The sequence below is a fragment of the Hakea prostrata genome, chromosome 2, assembly GCF_041222555.1.
Source record: "Hakea prostrata isolate BN-2017 chromosome 2, UWA_Hpros_2, whole genome shotgun sequence".
NCBI classification, from domain to species: domain Eukaryota; kingdom Viridiplantae; phylum Streptophyta; class Magnoliopsida; order Proteales; family Proteaceae; genus Hakea; species Hakea prostrata.
In genome coordinates this window covers 12050781-12067061 of record NC_142601.1, presented here as the reverse complement: position 1 = coordinate 12067061, position 16281 = coordinate 12050781, and the positions used below count along the sequence as shown (strand labels likewise).

The window sequence follows — 16281 nt, the reverse complement described above, 5'->3', positions numbered from 1 at the left end:
AGGGTAAGTAATTTTATTTATAACCATGGTTATGGGCTGAAGATGATGAAGAACCACTGTAAAGGTGATCTAGTCAGACCTGGATTGACTAGATTCACCACCAACTATGTAGCTCTGAAAAGCTTCCAGAAGAAAGTGGTGGGTCAACGGCACATGCTTGCAAGTGAGAAGTGGTTTGATTGGCATGGATCTAGCCATCCTGATGCAGTACTAGCCCAACAAACCATTGTTGATGATTGTTTTTGGAGGCAACTGAATAGGACAATGGGCATTATAGAGCCTATTGTGTTTGTTTTAAGGATGGTGGATTCGGAGAAGAAGCCCACAATGCCCCACATATATGCTACCCTCGAGCAAATGAAAGAGTTGGTAAGAGCTGCTGCCCCTAGCTCCTTCAAGTCTTTAAGTTTTTGTTGTATACTTTAATTTACATTCTTAATTTGTTATAAGTAATAACTTATAAGTTATAAGATAATTTCTAAACAAGTAAACAACCAAATCTTTTATTTCCACAATGCAAGCTTACTACCTCAACCCAAAGTACCATTACAAGAATGATTTGGGGCTCGATATAAGGTTGATGAATGCGGTGCAAGACGTGGTGGAGAAGCTTGTGTCAAATACCGTCATGTTAGGGACAATTAATGGAGAGGAAAGAACTTATTCAATTGTTTCTTCAACTTTTTGCATTAGTGTATTAAGCATATACATAATACAATAATTGAAGAATTGGTGTACAGATCAAGGAGTTCAGGGATGCCTTTTGGAGTTTTGGAAAGCCTTTTGTAGTTGCAACTAGGCAAAAAAATGATCTTGGTAAATAGTCCATTACTATAAGTCATTAAGTCTATAACTCTGTAAATGATAACCAATAAGTTATATAAATGTTAAGATTTACTTGCCTAATGCATTCTTATTTTTGGTTATGCAACTGACTGGTGGGTGCTATATGGAACTAGTGTGCCAAATCTCAGGGACATAGCAATTAAAGTACTCTCATAGATTTGCTCATCCTCTGGTTGCAAGAGGAACTGGAGCACCTTCTCGCTCATCCATAGTAAGGTGCAGAACAGACTGGGGAGTAGGAGGCTCGAGGACTTAGTGTATGTGCATTACAACATGAGATTGAGAGTAGGGCACATACAAGATGATATAGATGACGACAATCGTGAACCGATTGAGTTGACTGATATATTCCACGAGCCCCCTGCAGAAGATGAGGAAGATGATGTCATATATCAGTGGGTTAGGGAATGAGGTGGCCCAGTGTTGGATGGGCCAGGAGGGCAGCTAGATCCTACCATTGCTGCTGCTATGGGCCCAGATGCTTTGGCTGAGCACGTGTCTTCTGATGAGGGTCAAGCTGCTGTAGCAACATCAGAAGGACCAACTATACCATTTGTGGAGCCACCTAGTCGACTTGAAACAATTGAGGTGACAACTAGTATTGGGGGTTCAAATGATGCCGATGATACCAGATGGCCAAGTGGCCCAAGTTAGCCAACGAGTTATAGAGGCAGTCAGCTGGTGGTGTTGCTGGTAGAAGTTGGCGCAACAAAGGGAGTCACCTCCCGGTGTCCGAGTCATCCGACACATGCGAGCCACAGTTCCCCTATCTCTCAGACTTATGCTAAGAGTAGGAAGAGCATATCAAACCAGGGGCAAATGAATGATGATGCGAGCATGCATGATCTTGAATTGATCATAGGAAGCATAAGCCTAGATCATTGTCACAATGATTCACAACAACAGAGTTTGGACCTTTGCCAGTTATTGGGGTACCAATACAGGGATCACAACAACCGGTTTAGGTTACAGTGGGTATTCTTCTTATGAAGGTTATGCTATTCCTCAAGACCCTGCACCTGGAAAGTACACATATGGGAGTGAAGGTGGGTTGTTAACTTAGTGGTTTAGAAACCCCTACCCACATACTCAACAGCAATATGTACAACAACAACAACAATGACACTTTCACCCACCCACGATTTACAGTTATCCCAGAGTGCTATTCCTCCAGTATTCTGACATTGGGACATATCAATTCCATATAAACCTATATGTGACATACTACAGTGATGGGTTGACTTGGGAGTCATATATGTGGCCACCGTTCAGAATCAATTGATGCAGAATGCTGAGTGATACTCTTATAGTTTTGTAAGTTGTAAGTTATAATCTACTAATTTTGTTACTCTTGTCCCTTGTACTCTTGTGATCTTGTCAGTTTTGTGAGTTGTGATTGTGAACTTATGGATTATGATTTATGAATTACTAAAAGTCTAAAACTTCTTATGGTTGTAAAATTTTGAAGACATTTAACTATTTAAGTTCTTGGTAGTTTGATCACTTGAAACTTGATGTGTAATGTTAATGTATATGATACTTGATACTTGATAACTTGAATTACTTGATATCTTTACATTACATGTTGTCTAACCTTGCATTTCACAGAATTTCAGTTTTACACATAGGGTCGACTTAGAAGACATAGTTAGGGTTATTTTCTCACAAATCTAAGGCCACCAAATGTGTTCAAAAGGCCTTAAATAGAGTTCGTGAATGAAAAAATAGACACCTTTTAGAGGTTACATGGTCTCTTTTGCTACATATAAATGTTCCAAAATGTTTTGGTATGACGTCGCTTTGACTGGATATACTCTAATTAATCAGATGCCTTCATCGGTTATTCAAAATAAAATTCCTTTCAAGTAATGTATCTAGATCGCCCAATTTTTTAAATCTCTTTAAGAATTTTTGGTTTTACTTGCTTTGCTCATGTCTTTCACCCATTAGATAAATTAAGTCCTCTAATAGTTAAATGCATGTTTTGGGGCTACTCTAAAACCCAAAAAGGTTTCAATATGTGTCTATGGATGTGAGTTTTTGTTATGTTTTGACTTGAATTCTTGTACTTGATTTGGAAGATGGACTCGCACCGACATATTTTGGTGGGTGGCCAAAATGACCCGTTTGCTGAGATATGTGGTGGAACCGGAGGGCCCACCATTGATCTTGGTCTGGGGTGCAACGGCGAAGCCCCCACGGTACGGTACGACCCGACCTGATGGGTAGACCCATTTACTCGATTGGAATCCATATATATGTTTCTTATGTTCGCCTACCACATTATTGAGAGATTTGGGATTTTCGATTAGGGTTTTGGGTCAGAGTTCTTGTAATGTTGTTTTTGGTGATTGGTTGTGAGATCTCTTTCTATTCTTCTTCTATATAGTGGAAAAACTCTTCTTCTTCGCCCTGGACGTAGCATACCACATCGGTGTGTGAACCACGTTAAGTCTCTGTGTTTTTTCATTTTTGTTTCTTTTTGGATTTGTTATTTCGTGGTGTTTGTTCTAGCATTTATTTTGAAAATACCCTATATTATGCTATTTCAAACGATTAAAAAAACTTAGATCCCCTTATTCCTATAATAGCTATTCAGGATGATCCTGTTCTAATGCAACCTTTGGTTCCCCTATAGACCTATGAAACATGGAAGAGAAAGACAGATAATTGCAGGCTACAAGATCTACTACATGATCCTAAGTTGAAAGAAATTCTAGTCTATGTACCTTTTGATGACTTACAAATTGCTCTCTAGAAGCCCAAAAGGTTTTGCACCCAGAAAAATAAAGTCAATGTCACCTATGCTATAACCAATTTCATGTTTAGTATTCATCTATCGTCAGCCTATCAAATCCTATTTAAATCCCTTAATGATCATCCCATTCCTACCATCGTGATCGAGGCCCTGCATGACCCCAGTTCTTGGAAGGCACTATGGATACTAAGATGAATGCCATGCATTCTCTTCATACTTGGACATTATTGGACATACCTCCCAGAAAGGAATTGTGGGGAGTTGATGAGTGTATGTGGTTAAATACCTAGCTGATGGGATGGTTGAGCACTTGCGAGCGTGCCTTGTGGCTAAGGGCTATACCCAGACATATAGTATGGATTATTTTGAAACATTTTCTCCAGTGGTAAGACTTAATTTTGTTTGGATTCTACCTTGCCTAGCTGCCAATCTTAATTGGCCCTTGTACCTGTTTGACGTCAAACTGCGTTCCTCTATGGTGATCTTATAGAAGAATAGAGCAACCTCCTGGAAATGTTGCTCAAAGGGGGGGGGAGGGGGGAGGAATTCCAAAAAAGCTATACAAACTCCATCAATCTATTTATGGGTTAAAGTAATCACCAAGGGTGTGGTATGAGAAATTTGTTTTGGTGGTTTCAAAAATGGGTTTTCAAACCTGCTACTCCAACCATTCAGTGATGCTTAAGATGAAAGTTGATAAAATTGTAATTTTAGTCATCTATGTGGACAAGTATCAGGAAATGATGTGGGAGGAATTGATGAAGTCAAAAAATATTTACAACAACAGTTTCAGATTACTAATTTGGGCGATCTGACTTATTTCCTGGGAATCGAGGTGGTAAGAAGCCATAAAGGAATAAGCCTCTTCCAAAGGAAATGTGTACTTGATCTGTTAGCTTAAATTGGTAGATTTGACTGTAAGCTAGTTCAAACTCCAATGAACTGAAAATTTAGCCTTAATGATGACAATGATGAAGAGTATGAAGACCCCCATAGATATCGGCAACTTATAGGGAAGTCGATCTATTTGATGGTCATACGACTGAGCATTTCATATGCAATTGGGGTGGTAAGTAGGTATATGCAAACACCCAAGAAGAAACATTGGGAAGCGGTGTTCATGATCTTGCATTATTTAAAAGGCGCTCTTGGAAAAGGCTTGATTTTCAAACCCAATGGTAGTATTACAATACATGCATATTCAGATGTCGATTGGGCAAGTTTGGTAGATGATAGGAAATCTGCCACAGGTTATTGTACTTTTCTTAGTGGAAATCTTATCACTTGAAATAATAAGGATTAAACCACTGGCATTGTCTAGTGTCAAAGCTGAATATAGAGCAATGACCCATACGGTGTCAGAACTACTATTGATCAAAGGACTTATGCAAGAGCTTGGATTTCAAATGGAAGAACCTAATAAGCTATTTTGTGACAACCAAGCAGCGATTTATACAGCCAGTAATCCTGTCTTCCGGGAACGTACAAAGCATATAGAGATGGACCTCCACTTTGTTCGAGATGAGGTAGTGGAAGGCACCATTATTACTCCTTCGGCTTGGTCACATGATCAATTGGTAGACCTATTTACTAAAGCCATATTTGGACTGTTTGTTGTGTTTGACTTGGCCTTGGGTAATGTTTACGCTTCGACCTCTGGGGTGTTGAAGAAATGTGGACCACAAGTCAAAGCTGGAATATGGACCACAAGTTAGAGATTCTGGTTTATTCTATTTCTTCTATTTTCGGTTACTATGAGTTGTAGTTCTTATCAATATTTACTTTCCTAGATAGATTAGGACTGAAATACACAGTTACAAATTATAAATCAAGCATTACAGGGGAAGGAGAGAATACATCTTCTCTATTCTCTCTCTCTCTCTCCTCGACGCTGGTTAAGGTACCTATTCTAAAACTGCAACAATTTAAAAATGGAAGCAATATAGCTTTGATGATTTCTTTCCACCAAGAATCTTTAATTAATTTCAAAATGAAATGACATACCTTTGTTTATTTCTTTCCACCAAGAATCTTACGAATAATGATTAATGTGTTATACATTTTTGGATAAAAAGCTTTTGCTAACTCCAAAACTTTTTTCTAGGGGATTTAAACTCCAAGATAGGCCATCAGTGGTTCTCCTTGGTATGTTGGAAAGTCTCCTATCTTCGTCAAGCCTTGGGAACCTTCCATGCCTCTCCGCAGGGTTGACTTCAACTCCCTTCCCCTGTGGATCAACTTGCCCGGTCTCCCTCTGGAATATTGGAACAGAGAGTGTCTCAGCCGCATCGGTTCTGCTCTGGAGGCGCCCTCTTCTTTCTGATTTGAAGACCTCTAGACTTGAACGATTGTCCTATGCTCGTATTTGTGTTGAGGTTCTTGCTTCCAAGCCTCTGCCTCCCGACATCTCAATAGCCGATGACTCTGGTATTCACTTCAGTCAGATTATCGTCTATGACTGGATCCCTGCTTGGTGCTCTGGTTGCTTGTCGTTTGGACACGAAGTTCACAAGTGCTCTGCTGGTATTGCTGCCCCATCGCTAACTGCTCCTCTGGCGTCGAAAGATTTCTCTCCCGATGCTGCTCTGTCCTCTTGCCATCGATTGGTTTCGCCTGCTGCCACTGCCACTTCTCCTTCATGTAGTGCTCCGTCACCGCCTGTGGTTGAGTTGGTGATTCCTCCTTCATCGGATATTCCCAGAAGTCTAATTGATCGTTTGGAACTCATCTCTATTCCGTTTGCCACTGCTCCTCCTTCGACTGCCGCCGCCATTCCATCGCCTGTTTCTACGACTGTCGCTGCTGTTCCATCGGCTGTTCCGCCGTCGAATGCCACCGCTGATCCATCGCCAGTTCCTCCCTCGACTACCGCCGTTGATTGTTCGCCAGTCTCTCCTCCCGCTGGCAAGACATACAGAAGGCGGAAGAAGAAACTGAATCGTCGTACAACTACTGCTCCTGTGATTGTCGCCGCTGCTACGACTGATGCTGCTTCTACTCCTCCTGATCCTGTTCGCCTGGCGATGACCTCTGCCACTGTTGTTTCTGCTCCAACCATTGACGAGGTTGCTTCAGTCGGTGCTGGCCTTCTCAAGCTCCCTTCATATGGGTCTTCGAGCTCTATGGTACGTCCGGCATCTTCCTCTCAGGTAAGCTTCCATTCTCGTGGAAAACCTAGGTCTGCCAGGGTCTCTGAGCCTTTGCATTTACCCCCTTTGTTAAACCGTCAACCTTCTTTTGAACCGACCCCATCTCCCCACGACACTACTTTATCTCCAAATTACCCTTCATCGAACCCTTCACTTAACGACACCTCACCGCCCCTCTCATCCCTTTTCCTTCACCACTCCCGGGCTCATGGGCCTTCTATCCAAAGCCCACGGACCTCGGCCCCTCACCCATTTTTTCCTCTGAACTACTCCAATTCTAAATCCATTTTAAAGCCCAACCCATCCACCTCTAACTCTCGCCCCACTTCCAAAGCCAAATCACTTAGCCCACCGAAACATCTCTTACCTTTACCCATCGCCTCTCCTTGCTCCTCCTATCCAAGCTCAACCATTTTGCAACCACTTCCTAAACTTACCTCCCTGACCATCTCTTCTGAGCCTTTCACTGCTTGCTCCCCTTCCCTTGCCATGCCTGCCATCACCCCTGTTGCCTCACCTCTCTGGCTCTGGATCCACCATTGACCCTGAAATGTTTGAATCCCCCTCCCCCATTAGCTTATCCCTGTGTGAGATTTGCCCGTACTGTAGTTTGGATAGTCAGTTATGCATGCATGTTAGACTGGACGGTTCCCCTCCCCCTGTTACCTCACCTTCTCTTGATAGCTTAGTTTCTGCTCCCCCCCCCCACCTTGTTGTTTAAATGACTGATGTTATCATTTGGAATGTTAGAGGCCTGAACTCAATTGCTAAACAAGCTGAAATTAAACGGTCCATACGTGAGTCTAAGGCCTCTTTTGTGGCTTTATTAGAAACCCATGTTCACTGTGACAATGCCCGTCGGATTGCCATCTCCATTGCCCCCTCTTGGTCTTTCATTTCCAACTCATCTCATTCCCCTAATGGCCGAATTTGGGTTCTTTGGGATCCAGCAAAATTCCAGCCAACCTTGCTCTTCTCCTCTCCCCAACTCTTACATTTTCACTTATCCTCTACCTGTTTCCCCTCCTTCTATCTCTCAATTGTCTATGGTTTCAATCGCCAGCTGGATAGGACTCCTCTTTGGGATGACCTCCATTCTATCTCCACTTCCTTGCTAGGCCAGCCTTGGGGTATTGGGGGCGACTTCAATATTGTTCGATTCGCTAATGAACGTATTGGAGGTAACCCCCCTGACCCTGCGGCTGTCGACAGCTTCTCTTCTTGGATTAATGATGCGGAAGTCTTTGATCTTCGTTGGTCTGGTCAGCGTTTTACTTGGGATAATCGCAGGACTGGATCAGCCCGCATTGCCTCCAAAATTGACAGATTCCTTGTCAACATCCCTTGGTTCTCTCTCTTCCCCTTTAGCCATGCTCTTTATGATTCCCCTCTTCTCTCCGATCACTCCCCTTGCCATATCAAGCTTCTTGATCATCCTTCATTTGGTCCCAAACCCTTCAAATTCTTCAATATGTGGACTTCTAACTCTTCTTTTCTCCCCACTGTCATGGATGCCTGGTCCCAACCTGTCCACTGTCATTCTCTTCCTCTTGTGGCTTTTGCTCGAAAACTCCGAAACACCAAAATTGCCCTTCGTTCTTGGAACTCCTCTACATTTGGTAACATTTCTACTAGTGTCTCTGAGTGTCGGGTGAACCTCTCCAGTGTCCAGTCCCTCCTTCAATCTGATCCTTTTTGTTGCTCCCTGGCGGAGGAGGAGAAAGCCCTATCCCTTCACCTCTCTTCCCTAGTTTCCTTGGAAGAAAGTTTTCTTCGTAAAAAATCCCGGATCAAGTGGCTTGAGCTTGGAGATGCCAACACCGCTTTCTTCCATCGCTCTCTAAAAGCCCGCCACAATTTCAATTCCCTGCCTTGCCTCCTATCGCGGAGTGGTGCCTGGATCTCTGACCCTCCCAGTATTAAGGAGGAGGTCGTCTCCTACTTCTCTAACCTCCTCTCCCCCCCCTCTCTCCCCTCTCGCCCGCCCTTCCTTCCCTCCATCCTTAATAAATTCCTAGACCAATCCCTTCTTCCATCTCTGTGCACTATCCCTTCCCCGATGAGATCCGTTCTGCCATTCGTTCCCCCAAAGCCAACAAGGCCCCCGGTCCTGATGGCTTCAGCATGGGTTTCTTCCTAGCTACTTGGGATTTTATCGAGACTGACCTTATTCATGCAATTCGTAGCTTCTTCCTTAACCCGTCTCAACTCGCCACCATCAACAACACCTTTCTCTGCCTTATCCCTAAGAAGCCTGGTGCCTCTTCTCTCTCTGACTTTCGTCCCATTTCGCTCTGCAATCTCATCTACAAATTCATCTCCAAAATTCTGGCCAATCGTCTTAAATTGGTTATCCCCTCTCTTGTCAGCCCCAATCAGTCGGCATTTATCGCCGGTCGGAGCATCTCTGATAATATTCTCCTTTGTGCTGAAATTGTCCGAGGTTTTGATAGAGCTAACCATTCCCCGGCTGCTCTCATGAAGGTTGATCTTCATAAAGCCTTTGACTCTATTCGTTGGGATTTTATCAGTGATGTTCTCTCGGCGATGGGCTTTCCACCCACCTTTGTCCATTGGGTCGAGACTTGCATCTCTACTCCTCATTTCTCGGTCATCACCAATGGATCCCCTGCTGGCTTCTTCTCCTCGCATATTGGTATTCATCAAGGATGCCCTCTTTCCCCTTATCTCTTCGCTTTAGCTTTGGAAGTGCTATCCCGGCTTATCCAATCCAAAACTGATCAGATGCTCATTTCCCCCATTCCCAAATGTCGTTCTCTTAAGCTCACCCACCTTGCCTTTGCTGATGACCTTATGATCTTCTCTAGGGCTAACCACTCCTCCATTTCCTCTATCCTTGAAACTCTCTCCCATTTCGAAGCCCTTTCTGGCCTTAAAGTCAACTTTGAGAAATCCACCATCTTTCTCTCTGGTATCTCTGATTCCTCTAGGGCCGCCCTCCTGGCTCTCTCTAGGTTTTCCCCTGGCTCCTTTCCTATGACCTATCTTGGTCTTCCCCTCATCTCTGGTAGGCTCACTCGCCACCATTGCTCCCCCATGCTTGATCATATTCGAAAGAAGCTTCAACTCTGGAAGAGTAAGCTTCTCTCCTTTGCGGGGAGAATGGTGCTTATCCACTCGGTCCTTCAATCCTCCTATCTCTACTGGTGTGGTATTTTTCCCTTCCTAAATCTATCATCCATTCTCTTGAGTCCCTTTTCTGTGCTTTCCTTTGGAAAGGTCAGGAATCCTCCCGCTTCCTTCATCCTATTAGCTGGAAAGCCATTTGCCGTCCCAAATCTAAGGGTGGTCTCGGATTCTCCCGTATCCGTGATATGAATATGGCATGCCTCATGAAACTCATATGGAAGATTGCCTCCAGACATGATTCCATTTGGGTTTCTTGGGTTTATGCCTATCTCCTCAAGAATGACTCGATTTGGACTGTTGCGATCCCCTCCAATCCCTCCTGGATCTGGAGGAATCTCCTGACTCTCCGTGATCGGGCCCTCCCTGCCATCTCTTTTAGTGTTTCCTCTGGTCTTTCCACTTCTTTTTGGCTAGATCCCTGGCATCCGATGGGTATCTTGTTCTCTATTCTTGGCCCCAGAACCGTTTATAACACCCGTATCCCAAAAACCGCCCCCTCTCCTCATTCATCTCTTTTGGTTCCTGGTCTCCCTCCCCCCACCCCAGTCTCACACAGGTTTGGAGCTCCCTCCCCCCTTATCCCCCCTCCCCGATGACCGCATTGTTTGGCTGCACCCCCTTTTCTACTACATCGGCTTGGAACCTCCTCGAGAACCCCTTCTCCCTCTACCCCTTGGTCCCCTCTTGTTTGGTTCAAAGGTCACATCCCTCGCCATGCCCTTACTCTTTGGAGAACCCTTAGCCTTGCCCTGCCTACCCAAACTTTTCTCATTAGCCATCACATTCCTGCCAACCCAAACTGTGCCATCTGCTGGAATAGTTCAGAGGATATTAACCACCTATTTTTCTGTTGCCCTCTTTCCCGCTCCGTTTGGACTCGCGCCCTTGCATCCATTTGGCCTAGATCCCATCGTTCTTTTGGTTTTGCACATGAATGGAACTGGATCTTGATAATCTTTGCCGGTACTTCTGTTTGTGACCTTGTGGGTAAGCTTGTCTTTGCCGCCACTATTCACCATCTTTGGTGGGAGCGTAACATGCGCAGATGGTCCTCCAAATCCCGTTCAATTGATTTGATTTGGAATGCCATCTACTTTGATGTTTTTTCGAGACTGTGTTCTCTCCCCCACCCCCCTGTTGCTGATTCTCCAAGAAATAGGCTAATTGTTAGTTCTTGGAGTCTCTTAGCTTCTTTTTGCCCCTCACTTGATGTTTTTTTGTATTTGCTTTCTCTCCCCTCCCCCCTATTGTAGATTCTCCAAGAAATAGGCTATTTGTTAGTTCTTGGAGTCTCTCAGCTTCTCTCTTGCCCCATTTTCATTGTTTCTTTCGTCTTTCATTAGCTTTTGGTAATTTAATTATTTATTCATCCAAAAAAAAAAAAAATTTCAAATTATTCTGATGTATTATTTGAACATGATGCCTTTTGATCTTGTTGCTGCTAGTATTTCATTCTTTTTCTCATTTTTATTACTTTTGATTTGGTTACAGATTACTGAGCAAATATATGTGGGATTATGCATACATGCAGACACCCAGTCTTCTCTTTTCCCATCTGAACATTGTGAGGATTCTATCCAGGGGGAGACCACTCCTGTAAGGCACACTATTGAGGTATTTCAAAGGAAAATTGACCAAAGCAAGGATGTGCAAACCTATAAGAGGAAGAAAACCAGTTGGCAACAGCAGGTAGAAAAGGTTGCCATGTTACCACTTCAATCTCCTAATCCAGATTCAGGTCCTGTAAGTATCCCTGGAGGTATCTTCTTCGACCTCCCTATTGCTGTTAGAAAAGGAATCAGATCGTGTACTAAGCATCCTATAGCTAAATACGTTTCCTATGATTCTTTGTCTAACTCTTACCAAGCTTTCATATCTTCTTTATTTATTGCATCTGTTCCAAAGACTTGGCAGGAAAAATTGGAAGGCAGCAATGGTAGAGAAAATGCAGGCTATAAAGAAGAATGGTACTTGGAAGTTGGATACTCTTCCTCCAGGGAAACAACCGGTAGGTTGTAAGTGGGTGTTTGTGGTAAAACAAAACATGGATGGTTCAGTCAACTGATTGAAGGCTAGATTGGTTGCAAAAGGTTTCAGTCAGACTTATGGAATTAATTATCAAGAGACCTTTGCTCCTGTTGCAAAATTGAATACAGTCAAGTTCTTGTTATCAGTAGTTATGAATCAAAATCGGGATTTACATCAATTAGATGTAAAGAATGCATTTTTGCATGGAGAATTGAAAGAAGAAGTATACATGGAAATCCCACATGGATTCTCTGACAGCAAAACAAAAGGGAAGGTTTGTCGGTTGTCGCGGTCAATTTATGGGTTGAAGCAATCTCCCCGGTGTTGGTTTGGACGCCTCCAAAAAGCTGTGACATTGGTAGGTTACAAACAAAGTAATGATGATCATACTCTCTTTGTGAAAAGGTCAGGAACTCACATCACACTTCTTATAGTCTATGTAGATGACATTGTCATCACTGGGAATGATGGGGGCAGAAATACAAAAGCTGAAGAGCTTCCTTGGCAAGGAATTTGAGGTTAAAGATCTAGGAAACCTCAAGTATTTCCTGGGAATTGAGGTCGCTAGATAAAAAAAAGGCATATATTTGTCCCAACGCAAGTATATCCTAAACTTACTTTCGGAAGTGGGAATGTTGGGATATAAAGCCATGGATACACCAATTGAAGCATGCATTAAGCTTAAAGTGAAAGAGGGAGTACCAATAGATAAAGGGAGATATCAGAGGTTGGTTGGAAAACTGATTTATTTGTCTCACACCAGACCTGACATTGCTTTCTCAGTAAGTCTAGTGAGCTAGTATATGCATGATCCATACTCTACTCATATGAATGTTGTTATTAGAATACTTCACTATTTAAAATCCACACCAGGAAAGGGAATACTTTTGTCACCCTTAGATAATTTGAAAGTGGAAGCTTATACAGATGCTGATTGGGCTAGTTCACCTGATTAAAAATCAATATCAGGATACTGTACATTTGTTGGGGGCAATCTAGTAACCTAGAGAAGCAAGAAGCAAAATGTGGTGTCATTATCTAGTACAGAGGCCGAGTATAGATCCATGGTTTGAGGAGTATGTGAACTTTTATGGTTGAAGGGTCTATTAGAAGATATTGGGTTTCCTGTTACAAGTCCCATGATGTTATATTGTGACAATAAGGTTGCCATTAGTATAGCCAATAATTCAGTGCAACATGATCGTACAAAACATATTGAGATAGATAAATTTTATGTCAAAAGAAAGTTGGAACAAGGGCTGATATGCATGCCTTTTGTGAGATCTTGAGATCAAGTAGCTGACATCTTTACTGAAGGTCTGAAGGAAGGAGATTTCTACCCTATTTTGAGCAATTTGGGCATAATTAACATCTATGCCTCAACTTGAGGGGGAGTGTTGGTTGGTTCGGTTTATTTGTGGGTTGGTTTAATTATAAGTTGTGGTTCAAGTTATTATTATTCAGTTGGTTAGTGATGGTAATTATGTAACTTTGTATATTTCACATTATTATAAATAGGATGCTTAGGGGTCACATTGATTACCTAAGGATTCAATTATTTCCACACATACCTATGGCAAGCAATCAGGAAATCTCAATTAAGATTTAAAGAAGAAAAAAAGAAACTAGTTACAACGAAACACCATAAAGCACCCAAGATTTCAGATACAAAAGAAGATACAAAAAATTACATATTAGTAGTTTAGATCAGCCCAAATTGCAAATCGAAATGAATGTGGATATCATGTTACCAAGGAACTGGCAGAGATGAAGAGAAAAAGTACTCTAGCTCAAAGAAAACGAGTTCAAATGAAAAGAGGAGGATAGTAAAACATACCTAACCAAATTGAAAGGAAAAAGTGTAGTATATGAAATCCCAGGTCCTAGGTTTTGTAAAGTTCCAAAGATATGAAACCAGAGAGAAGTCCTTATAACGAGCAAAACAACTCTCCTAATTGACCGTATAAACTTCTAATATGTAATATACGAAATAATGAATGATAGAGAAATCACAAGTTTCACACTAGAAGGCTCTAGATCAGAATTTCTTCACATGAGATATTTTTCACCACACATTCCCTCACCATAGAAAACCAAAAACGGAAAGAAAAAAAAAGAAGGGGGGGGGGGAAAAGAACAGAGATATACCTAAAGAATTCTCTTAAGAATAATGGAATACACAACAATGGAGAGATAATTTAGCAGAGATAGTTCAAAAGAGCAACGATCATTGTTGTGAGAAATATCGAGAGGGTTTGCGAGTGAGAGGAGAGAAAAGGATGTGGGTAGGACAAGAGATCTGATATTCTGCCATCCCCAATCATAATCCCACCAATCCCAAGATGCTAACTAATTCCGTTATAAGGAATTATAGGGAAAAATCCTTAAAATCTGCAGGGAGTCTTCCTATGCATGTCGATCGCTTGGGAGGCCTATTACTGTAGTTGTTTCCCAAGAATGAAGTTTTAATTTCAAACAACTTAAGAAAAGTCAGGAATGTCACGTGTACCTTAAAGAGGCGCTTGTAAAACGAAATTTCTTTTTGACTTATTTAAGACGAGAACAAGAGAACTACTAGAATCAAAAGGTTTTTAGTGATGAGCACCTAGCTTGATGAAAGGGTTTTCAGTGAAGCCAATAGGGAAGGAACAGAGAAAGAAGAAAGAGACGTTACTCTAACCGCCACGAGAATCAAGCGTTGTTTGCTTCTTTACTTTTTGAAAATTTAACGCCATCTAAATGACAACCGGTGATAGAAGGTTAACTTAACTAAGCCATAAATAATGGGAGGAAAGTTAGGAATTTTATTGGACGATTCAAATTTACTTCAATAAATTTGACGGTAAATATTTAGAGCTGTTCAGCTAACATATTCACATGACCGTTTAGCTACCACCTTCCCTTTATTTTATTATATTTTATATATTTACCAATTATTTCTCTCTCCCCCCCCCCCCCAACTTTCTATTTATTTTATTTTATTATTTCATTAATAAACTCACTTCTTTTTGTTATATATATAGATTTTCTCTCTCTCTCTTTCCTCCCTCTTCCTTCTCCAGGTTTCTACATTACTTTTTCTTTTCTTTTCTTCCACTCATTCTTTCTCTCTCTCCCCCCCCCCCGCTCTTACATTCTTGAACAAAATTTTTTTCTTTATTTATTTTTTTCCTTTATTCTTTTTAACTCATATTCCTCTATTTATTCAATTATCATTATTATTCTTATTTCTTATTATTTTTTTCCTTATTTTTACCCCTATTCACCATCTTCTATAAATACCCCCTCTCCTCTTAGACTTAGGTTACACTTCTTTTTTTTTTTAGTTTTTTGTACGCCGTCAACACTTTTTTTCTCTCTAGTTTGTTTAGGTTTTATCTAGTTCTTTGATTGCTTTGTGGGGTTCTAGTTTTTAGATTCAATTTTTAGGTTTAATTTTCTTGTAATGCAATGATTATTCAAGTTATTTATTTTCTTTTATGCAAGTGTAATTTCTTTATTTCAAACAATTCAATTTCAATTTCAATTTCAAACTTCAAGTTTCAATCTTGAAGAGGAGTAGTTTTTCTCTAGGTCTAGCAATTGCAAATTTGGATCATTCCAGATCTAGTTGTTAGGGTTGGTTGAGATTCAAATCGATTGTTCAGGTTTTTTTTTGTCATTTGAGATTCGAGGATGCAAGTAAGGTAGCCTTCATCAGTAATCTTGTCTCCCCCCTCCATTCTCGCTTCTGTCTACCTCTTCATATTCTTAACTTAGGATTTACTTTTCAGTATTTATTTATTGTTTTCCTATCCCTTGGGTCCTTGATCAAAGATGCCTACAATTGTGCCTCTCTTTGGTTAAAGTTTCCATTTTCCATTTATTGCTTTTTTATGTGTTCTGCTATTTACTTTTTGCATTTTTTTTCTTTAATATCCGTTCCCCCGATCAGTGAGACTGTAAGCTATGGCAAAGGGTCCACAGTCAAAGTCATCCTAGTTATACTCCCCTTTCCTTGATCCAGAGCTGACACTCGGATCACTTTCCTTTTATTTGTTTATTGTTTGCATCTTTTATTCCTGTTTTTTATTTATGCATTATTTATTTATTTATTAGATGATGAATGGTTAGGTTATGTTTGTTTTATTTTTATTCTCAGTTCGATCGCATTAGATGTATATGTTAGGACCACTTATTTAGATTTGCTAATTTAGTTTAATTAATTAGCTAAAAATTTTGAATCCTTTCACTCTCGCGTTGCCATTAAGAGGTTAAATTCTAGTGGCATATCTCCCTGAGATCGACCTGTTAGCTACACGATACATGTGCTTACGGTTACTTTTATTTCACGAACAGTAACAAAAGTAA

At 41.2% G+C, this 16281-nt stretch overlaps 1 long non-coding RNA gene across 2 annotated transcripts in view; it reads left to right on the top strand.

Annotated features, from left to right (window-relative positions):
- Positions 1-16281, top strand: part of LOC149023763 (uncharacterized) — a 95198-nt gene that overhangs the window by 54254 nt on the left and 24663 nt on the right. The window contains exon 5 of one of the 2 annotated variants that reach the window (XR_016171567.1): positions 11395-11653. The exons of the other annotated variant lie outside the window; for it this stretch is intronic. This is a non-coding gene — a long non-coding RNA (uncharacterized LOC149023763). Of the gene's footprint in view, positions 1-11394; positions 11654-16281 lie in introns of those variants that run through there. 2 annotated transcript variants of the gene reach the window in all.